Source organism: Dipodomys spectabilis, unplaced genomic scaffold (assembly GCF_019054845.1).
Source record: "Dipodomys spectabilis isolate Male_0828 unplaced genomic scaffold, ASM1905484v1 ptg000085l, whole genome shotgun sequence".
In the NCBI taxonomy this organism is placed as follows: Eukaryota; Metazoa; Chordata; class Mammalia; order Rodentia; family Heteromyidae; genus Dipodomys; species Dipodomys spectabilis.
In genome coordinates, this window is record NW_024870762.1 from 1,679,304 (window position 1) to 1,688,660 (window position 9,357).

A 9,357-nucleotide genomic window follows, 5' to 3' on the forward strand; every position below is an offset into this window, starting at 1 on the left:
TCCGAGTTGCGCCCTCCCCACGCCAACCATGCTCGCCTTTCTCCTCCAGCTGGCTCCTCACTCTTTTTCTTTCTCTTATAAAATATTTAGGGGGGCTGGGAAGGTGGCTCAGCGGTAGAGTGCTTGCCTACCGTGCACGAAGTCCTGGGTTCCATTCCTCAGAACCACATACACAGAAAAAGCCGGCAGTGGCACTGTGGCTCAAGTGGTAGAGTGCTAGCCTTGAGCAAAAGAAGCTCAGGAACAGAGCCCAGGCCCTGAGTTCAAGCCCTAGGACCAGCAACATATAAGGGACTTACCTAAGAGCAATAATGAAATCAACATGGGTGTATTACACCCTCACCCAGTCCAAGAAATTAAACAGGGTCCCGGCTCCATTGCAGTAGAAGCGCCTGGGCACCGAGCCCTCCTTGTAGCCATGGCCCCATTACTGGCTCCTGGCTGTCCTGCTTTGTGCCTATGTCACCCACACAGCAGGTGTTGGGTATATGGCGGTGTAAGGCACTGACTATTGGATATGGTTTGCATTCCTCAATGACTGGTCCATCCCTGCAACAATGCTTCTGAGGTATGGCCACATTGTGTAGCCATAGCTAGAGGTCAGAGGTCAGCAAACTGCAAAGGGACAGACAACAAATATTTTAGGTTGTGCAGACTCAACCATCCATTGTCACTGCCTGACACTGTCATTGTAGTGTGGAAGCAGACGCAGACCACACATAAAAGAGCAGGGTGGCCGGCTCCCATAGAAACCTGTTACAAAAGCAGAGCAAGACTTGGCCCAGGGGCCATAGCTTGCTAATTTAGACCATTCATTTTCAGTGCTGTATAATAGAGGAATCAGTTACAACTTATTGATCTATTCTTCTATTGGCAGTATAGTCAATTTCTAAAAAGTCATGTTATATTATTGTATTACTGCACTATATTATAGATAGTGCATGCTGTCATGGAACTTTTTTATTTTTGGTCGGTTGTGGGGCTTGAACTCAGGGCCTGGGCATTGTCCCTGAGCTTCTTTGTGCTCACGGCTAGTGCTCTATCACTTAAGCCACAGTGCCACTTCAGTTTTTAAGTGGTTAGTTGGAGATAAGAGTCTCACTGGGACTGTTCTGGGCAGGCTGGCTTTGAACTGCAATCCTCAGATTTCAGTCTCCTAAGTAGCTAGGATTATAGGCCTGAGCCACCAGTGCCAGGTTTGTCATGGAACTCTCAATCCTCCTATCTCTGCCTCTGTCTGAGTTCTGGGATTACAGATATGCAGGACCATGCTCAACTCCAACTCTTCCCAAGTTTATTCTCTGACTAGATTGTATTATATATTCATAGCCTTTGATGTGAAGAGTGGGAGGAAGACATGCTTACCCTGTAAATTTTGGGTTGGCTTAAAGGAATGAAACCAATCAAACACTGTAACAAATACAGGGTTCAAATGTTCTCAAGTAGGTTTAGCTTGACTTCTAGGCATGCCATTTTTGGTGAGAAGAGCATGCTTCTGGTGTGTTCTTGTTTCTTTACCTGAGTTCCAGAATGAGAACTATATGGATCCAAGAAGAACTTGAGAAGAAACATTCTAGCAGTCCGGTGAGCAGGTAAATGTTTACTGTACTTCCACTAAGATTTTTAGGATTGCTACCTAGCATGATTGCAGCAGCAAACTAGTATACATGAGCACTGAAGTTATACTCACTCTTTGTAATACTGGTTTGTTTTCCAAAGTTGGGTGTCCCAATTTACACTGCCGGCTGCCATGTCTCAGAGTTTTCAAGGCTCTGCATCCTTGTCAACACTTGGCTTTGGCAGATGTCTGTGATCCAAAGAGTGTGAAATTACATTGCCTGCCCAACTCTGTCCAACTGATGCTTCCCTTGCCAGAGGCCCCGCCCTCCACAGGCCCCCATCCACTGTGCGCTCGCTGTATCTTCTCCTGCCTCCGATTTTACTCCAACACACAGTCTACTAGACTGCCACACTACTGACAGCCCCTGTCCCCCAGCCCCCCCAGCCCCGGTCTGGAGCCCAGCTCGTAGTAGACGCTTAGTAAATAATTACCAAGTGAAAGTTTACTGTGAAGTTCAATCAGGCGAGCCAGCTCCCCTCCCTGGGGGCGTGTAAGAGCAGACAGGACGCCTTCTCAAAGGGCTGACACACACACACACACACACACACACACACACACACACACACACGTTGAGATTTATCAAAAGGCAGACATGGATTGCTTTTCCTGCGGCTTGCACACTAGGGCTTTGAACACAACTTGTTTTCATGCTAAAAATGTGATCAGTCCAGTGTGGGTGTCAGAGGACTTGAAGTGGCGAGAGAGATGTGAGGGAAAGCTAAGCTCTAAGGTCTGGGTGGGTTCGGCTGGCAGGCTCCACCTTTAGAAAAGACAAATGGTGGCGGCTCGAGTAGCCAATAGCATTTGTCTCCTGCTACTGTCTGGAAGTTACACATATATGAAACCTTCCAACAACCCTCCAGGGTGGGCAGCACAGGAGGAACCTGAGATGTCTTGCCCAGTGGGTGAAGGGGCTGGAGGATTCGTCAGAGCAGGCCAGCGCCAGGGCCTGCACGTGTAGCCAGCTCCTCTGCCTCTTTTCTGGGATCTACACATACACACCCTTGGGGCAGCTGCTTAAGAGATCTAGGAACCTGGCGCCTCCCAGAGATCCAATCCCTGAAGGACTGAGCCCACCCCTTTGGGTGGGCTGCGTATGTTGGGGGTACCCGCACTCATATTAGAGGGGCGGAATTCTGAGAGATGGTCGGGGACGCCATTGCTGCTGTCAGCCAGGACCATGGAGAAACACAAGTCTTGGATTAGGGGGAACCTGGATTTTGATCAAAACTCGACTACAGTCTTAACTTAGATTCCTGTTTTTCAAGAGAAAATTAATGATTGCAAAACACCCGTGATAAACAGGAGAGAGGAATGACAAAGGCTGTGTGGCACTGGCGGACACGTAAGGGATGGCCCGAACAACTGGACCAATGATGGAATCATGCAGTTAGCCATTCTGCATCTCTCCTCTCCAGACCAAATCTTACCACTTCGTTCCTGAATAGAAGTCCTGGGAGATAAAATCTAATTGGCCCAGCTACCAGCAGAGGCTTCCCTCTGGTCCAATCACTTGCGATCAGGAAAGTGAGGTCACCTAAGACTCCAGAGAGGGAGGCTATTGTGAAAGCAACAGACACTCCCAGGACAAGAAGGTATTTCATGAAGTTACTAATTCACTCTAGCCGGTAGCAAAGCCATCTTCTTCCTTCCAGGGACACACAGTCTTCTCTCTGCAAACTGAGAGATTTGATCCATGTTTGCCTAGTATATTTGCTATGCCCGGCACACAGTAGGTGTTTAATCTCTGCGTGTTGCGTGGGTATGTGGATAGCATACTCTATTAGCTTCTGGTTCTGACAGGCTGTTTTCCAGAAGTTTAATGTGTGAGATGTCTGGGTGCTGCTTCCTGGCAGAAGGGAAGAAGAGGAAAGGATGGCTGATAGACCCTGGCTGCAGTAGCGGGAGATGTCAGCTTAAGCAGCCTTTTGTTCTGGGCTGCTGTCCAGTGTTCCTCCTCTGTCTTGGCCAGGCAACCCTCTGGCCACACCATGGTCTCTCTGATGGACTCTGTCTCTGGAGGGATCACGTCCTTTCTAAGCTGTGAAATTAGCTTTCTCACCATAGCTAGCACCGTGTCATCTGGGATGTGCGGTCCAAAAAGAAAAGCATTTGGTTTGGCTCCCTGGTCCCACATCCAGGCTCTCACGCACGTGAGCCCCCCTGAACATCACAGTGTTCACAGACACATGTGAGATTCTGCGCTCTGCCTCATCACAGGACCTTCTCAGGACTTTGACACCCAATCACCTCACATGATTGAACACAGTTGTGGTGTCATAACTTGGTGCTAGGCACTGGCACCAGGTTATTTAGTGCTAACAAGAACCTTTAGCTACCATTGTTATCCCATTTTACAGACAAGGAAAATGAGGCTCAGAAGTTAAACAACTTTCCCACGGTCACACAGTTGAGGAACACCAGGGACAGATGCGACCCTCCAAAACCACTGAGTTTCACTGCCTTTGTTTATATGCAGCTCTGCGTAGACATACGGCGACTATGTCCTGAAGCCTAACCCCGCTGGAAAAAGCTACCCATCAAGGTTCCGGAGTTGTGGAGCCTGAAGACCAAATCTTGGCTTCTCACAGAACTTCAGTCTAAAAATTACATGAATGATGAGATCTCTAGGTAGTAAAAGAAAGAGCCCTAGTTCAAGTTGTATTACCTTTAAAAAGAAGGATTAACTCGCCCATATTCTAGGAAGGGCAAAGATGGGACACAGGCACCTGGAACCAGGTTTCAAACCTTACCTTGGCTTTCTCTCTTGTCCTGTGTCATTCCCAATGCCCTGTATGTGCTGCTTGCCTCCGTACAAGCTTCTTAGCGCAAAGAGGACACAGCAGTTTCAGAATCACATCCTGGCAGTTCTGATTAAAGCAGGGATGGCATTTTATTTCCCAGCTACAGATGGAAAAAAAAAATACTCAGGGAAGCACTGTGATTGGGCCAGCTCAGGTCACATGATCTCCTCTCTGAACCAATCACAATGGCTAGGAGCATGTGGTTTTACAATTAGCCACCCAGCTTAGGTCATGTGCCACCCATGTTTTAAAAAAAAACAAACTTGGGAGAGGTGTGTCAGTTCAGAGGTAAACATCTGGGGGGGGTGGTTCACCAATGTCAGAGTCACCCCAATTTGCATCTTCTTCTGACAACACCATTTCTACAAATTTCCCATTTCTACAAATCACCAACTACTGGCTTTATATTACCTTATTCATAGGAGTCCGTGTGACCCTCAGTGTCTGGTTCTATAAGGCTCTTCACTCTTGGACTTACCTCAGTTTTCTGCATTTAAGATGGAGATGAACGAGTCAACTGAAGGATATGAAAATTGCTTTAGAAAGGAGGAAGTGCCGTGTTTACAAACACAGGATGTACCTATTGATTTATTCATCCTCCTTTGAGCTTCAAAAATGGATTTGAGGGAGCTTACCAAAATTCCCACAATACAGTGGGATAAAAATAGAAAACATGATAGAGTGGAGGGAGACAAGGCCAGGGGAAAACTCTAGGACATGGGAAGCTGTGCTCCAATCCCAAACAAGTTCAGGCCTGAGCCTCCTTTGGCACAAAGGATAGTGGAAAGCATGACCTGTTATAAAAGCTGCAGCAGCTGTACGAGAAAGGCCTGTTGGTATGCCAGGAAGGGCCACCATCTTGTCACCAATGTCTGAAAGAAGTTTCTTCTGAAGGGATCCTGTAGCATCAAGTGATCTGCATTTGCAACAATATTTAGATCCCTCTCCTTTTGTTTTTCACAATATCATCTCACATTTACTTTACCATCTCACTTGGATTGTCTAGGATTTGGTTTAATTTAAGAAGAAACTGGATACCAATTCAGCAGTAAGTAAAAAATATCCCTTCCATTGGGCACCTGTACCATTAACTACTCAGGAGGCTGAGCTCTAAGGATAGTGGTTCAAAGCCAGCCTAGGCAGGAAAGCCCCCGAAACTCTTATCTCCAATTAACCAATTTGTGCTCAAGCGGTAGAGTACTATCCTTGAACAACAACAAAAAAAGCGGGGGGCTGGGAAAGTGGCTCAGTGGTAGAGCACTTGCCTTGCATGCTTGAGGCCCTGGGTTCGATTCCTCAGCACCACAGAAGCAAAAAGAAAAAAGCCGCAAGTGGTGCTGTGGCTCAAGTGGTAGAGCGCTAGCCTTGAGCTGAAGAGCTAAGGGACAGTGCCCAGAGCCAGAGTTCAGGCCCCACGACTGGACCCCCCCCCCCAAAAAAAAAGCAAGCTTATGAACAGCACCAAGACCCTGACTGTGCAAGCCCCAGGACTGGTACCCATAAAAAACAATGCCAGCAGCAGTGGCTCATGCCTATAATACTAGCTAGTCAAGAGGCTGAGATCAGAGGATAGAAGTTCAAAGCCAGCCCAAGCAGCGAAGTCTGTGAGATTCTTATTTTCAATTAACCACCAGAAAGCTGGAAGTGGTTTGAGCGATGGCTCAACATGGTAGAGCACTAGCCTTGAGCGAAAGGCTCAGAGACAACGTCCAGACCCTGAGTTCAAACCCTGACAAATAAACGACTGACAACCAAAAAAACACAAAAAACATAAAATTCCTTCCATCTATTTGGTCTTCTTTCTATAGTAAAATGAGGTTGAGTACAAGGTGTGGCATATATGACTTTTCCCCCAGTGAAGTACGTGAACAACAACAACAAAAAGTTCTAGCATCTTGGCTTAGCTGAAACATATAAAAACTGCTAAGACATAAAACTGATCCAAGCAAAAGCCATAAAGACCCCGCTGCCTTTGCCTCAGAACTTGGGCTATAATCTGCTGCCCTGGAACAAAATTCAAACATAAATCAGCTCCCACTGTATTTTTTAACCACCTACGAAATTCTTCATTTCCTCCCTGAAATGCTTCTGACAGTGATCCGTGCCACTCTCCCTCACCCCCGGTCTGCGAATGCTCCCTCGGGCACGGCAGTGGACCTCAGCCTGCATCTGATCATTAGACCAGCCCGGGATGAAGCAAGGGACAAAAGAAATGGGCTGCCTCCAGGACAAGTAAACCAGGAATGGGCCTAGCCCGGACTATGCTCTTGTGCATCCCTCCACCAGCACAGGAGCCCCTGCATCATCTGATGCCTTCTGTGCCAGCTCTAACCAGCCCAGTCTCAGCTGTGCTCCACGATCCAGAGCCTCCACAAAGCCACCTCCAAATACCCAGCATTCTCTGCTTTTGGACTTCCTAATACATCAAGTATAAGTACCCGACAGCTGGCATTTAATTATATGATGTCTGGCATTCACTATTTCATGTTGTCAGTCTGTCTCTCTAACTAGATTAAAGATATCTCGAGGATAATGATTAGCCCTTATTTCCTATGTCTACTGTATAGCTAACAAAGGTGTCTTATGTCCAGGCCCCTTACAAAGAAAATGAGGTCGGGGAAAATAGACTCCTGGGGTGTCTAAGTTATCTGGTTCTCCCTGCTCTGCCCATTTTTCAGAGGAAGAAATTAAGAGCCAAGAGGAGGCATGAAGAGCCTGAGGTCCTACAATGAGAAGTGACCAGGAATGGCTCGGTCTCCTGCCTGCCAATACAGAGAGCTCTGTCTCTCAGTCACTGAGATGTCTGTGAACCACAGCTCATCAGGGAATACACACAAATACAGACCACTGGCCCCCAGGAATGCAGCTACTTATGAGCAGCATTTGGGGCCCAGGGCAAGGCCAAGCTATGTTGAGACTCGGCAGACAGTTCCCGTGGGAATCAAGGATGGTCTTGCCATGTTCAAGGGAGATGGAAGGTCCCCTGGGGACTGCCTGAGCACCTGCAGCCTCCCCCAGGCCATGGAGGTCACCGCCTCTGTGCTGTCTGTCCGGACATGTAAAACGATGATGGATGATCTCAGCTCAAGGGCTAGAAGAGAAGAAGACAGACAGGGTGCTTGTTTCTGCACAGAGACGTGTGTGTATTTTCTTTTGGAGGGGGGACTGCCTTTTGCAGCGAACAACACATCCCAAGTATTTGTCCCAAGGCACTACCAACCAATAATTCTACAATCATGTGAAAGTCAAGAGAAACCAGTGTCAAAACAACACAAAATTCAAGGGCAACAAATTGGTAAGCAAAGCCCTGCAACTTCTCCATTCTGCTCTCTCCTGGTCACTCACAGCTCAGACATCTTAGTGCTTCTCACAAACACTCTCTACATTTGGTGTGGTGAGCTCACTCGCTAGGTGAAACTGAGGCAGGGGAGCTGCAGTGCCGTGCACCGCATCACACAACTGCTATGTGGCCAAGGTGAGACTGGCACCCACGCTGGTTTTACTCCAGAAGTGCACCGTTCACTACAAGACACAGAGCCTCCCAGGCCAGCCCATTTCAAGTGTTCTAGCATCAGACTGTGGGACAAAGTTTGGTTGGGGGAATTGTGAGGCTGGCTTTTAGGGAAAGACAACAGCTTGTCTATCCTTTCACACGAATGGGAGAAAGAGATGGGGCTGACATGAGGCACACCCAGATCTTCGTGGCTTCTTCTTGGTGCCAAACAAATGTGCAGAAGGAGCCCCCTTCTAAAAGAACATAGTGTTCTTCCTCCTCTTCTCACCTCCCCTGGGCTGGTGCCTGGGATAATTGGGAAGCTCAGAGTCTGGTTTTTCTGGGATGGGAACCAATGCTGCAAAGTGTTCTGACAATAAATGTTGTTGATTGACAGTTGACGAACAATGTTCTTGAGTACGTTTTTTTCTTGTGCTGGGTGTGAAGTTGAGAACGACACTGAACAGCTGCCCAACAGCCTGTGTCCTATTCAGACAAAGTTTACTACCCTTCTTTGCATGGACTGCAGTCAGATGGCCAAAAGAGAAGGAACCTCGGGTCCTTCCCAGCTACACTGCTCAGTGACTTATCAGGAAGAGAGGGCAAAGCTGAAAATAATTTGTTTTCCCCAAACACTGAGTCAGGGTTATTATTCACACAGTGAAACTCAAGCTCCAACAGAGAGATAGATAACTAGTCAGGAAGCAAGGAGCTTTTGTTTTGGTGTCACAATCTCTGACCTGGTAATTTTGCTTAGCAAATTTATCTTAATTAAAGAACATAAAAGGACAAAACTCTGTGCACAGAGACAGTTGCTTTAGCACTATTTGGAGGTTCTGGCCTAAAAAAATTAATGTTTATTATAAAAAATGGGATATCATTATCATAATGATTATCTCAAAGACATGGGAAAACATCTATAACAATGTGTTTCAAGTTGTATTTCACTCTCCATTAATAATATTTACTTGTTATATCTCTTGCTACCAATTAAGTTTTTTAAAAAGATTTGTTGTTGCTGGTTTAGAAATGAGTTCCTGCTTTGTTGCAATGGCTAGTCTCAAATTCATGGGTTCAAGTGATCCTCCCATCTCTGCCTTCCAATTAACTGGGACTACACCTGGCTGCCATTAAAGAAGACTACAGTAAACAATATCCCAGTTTATCATGGATGGTAAAGGTACTTACTGTGACAATTTGGTTTCTGTTATTTCTTTGGCTGTACTGGAGTTTTGAACTCAGGACTTCAAGCTTGTTCAGTTTTTTTGCTCAGCTGGCATTCTACCACTTGAGCCATACTTCTAGCCTACCTTTTCGCTGGTTATTTTGAAGATAGAGTCTTATGTACTTGTCTTCCCAAGCTGGCTTTGAGCTATGATCCTCCAGATCTTAAGCCACCCAAGTAGCTAGGATTACAGGTGTGAACTATTGGCACCAGC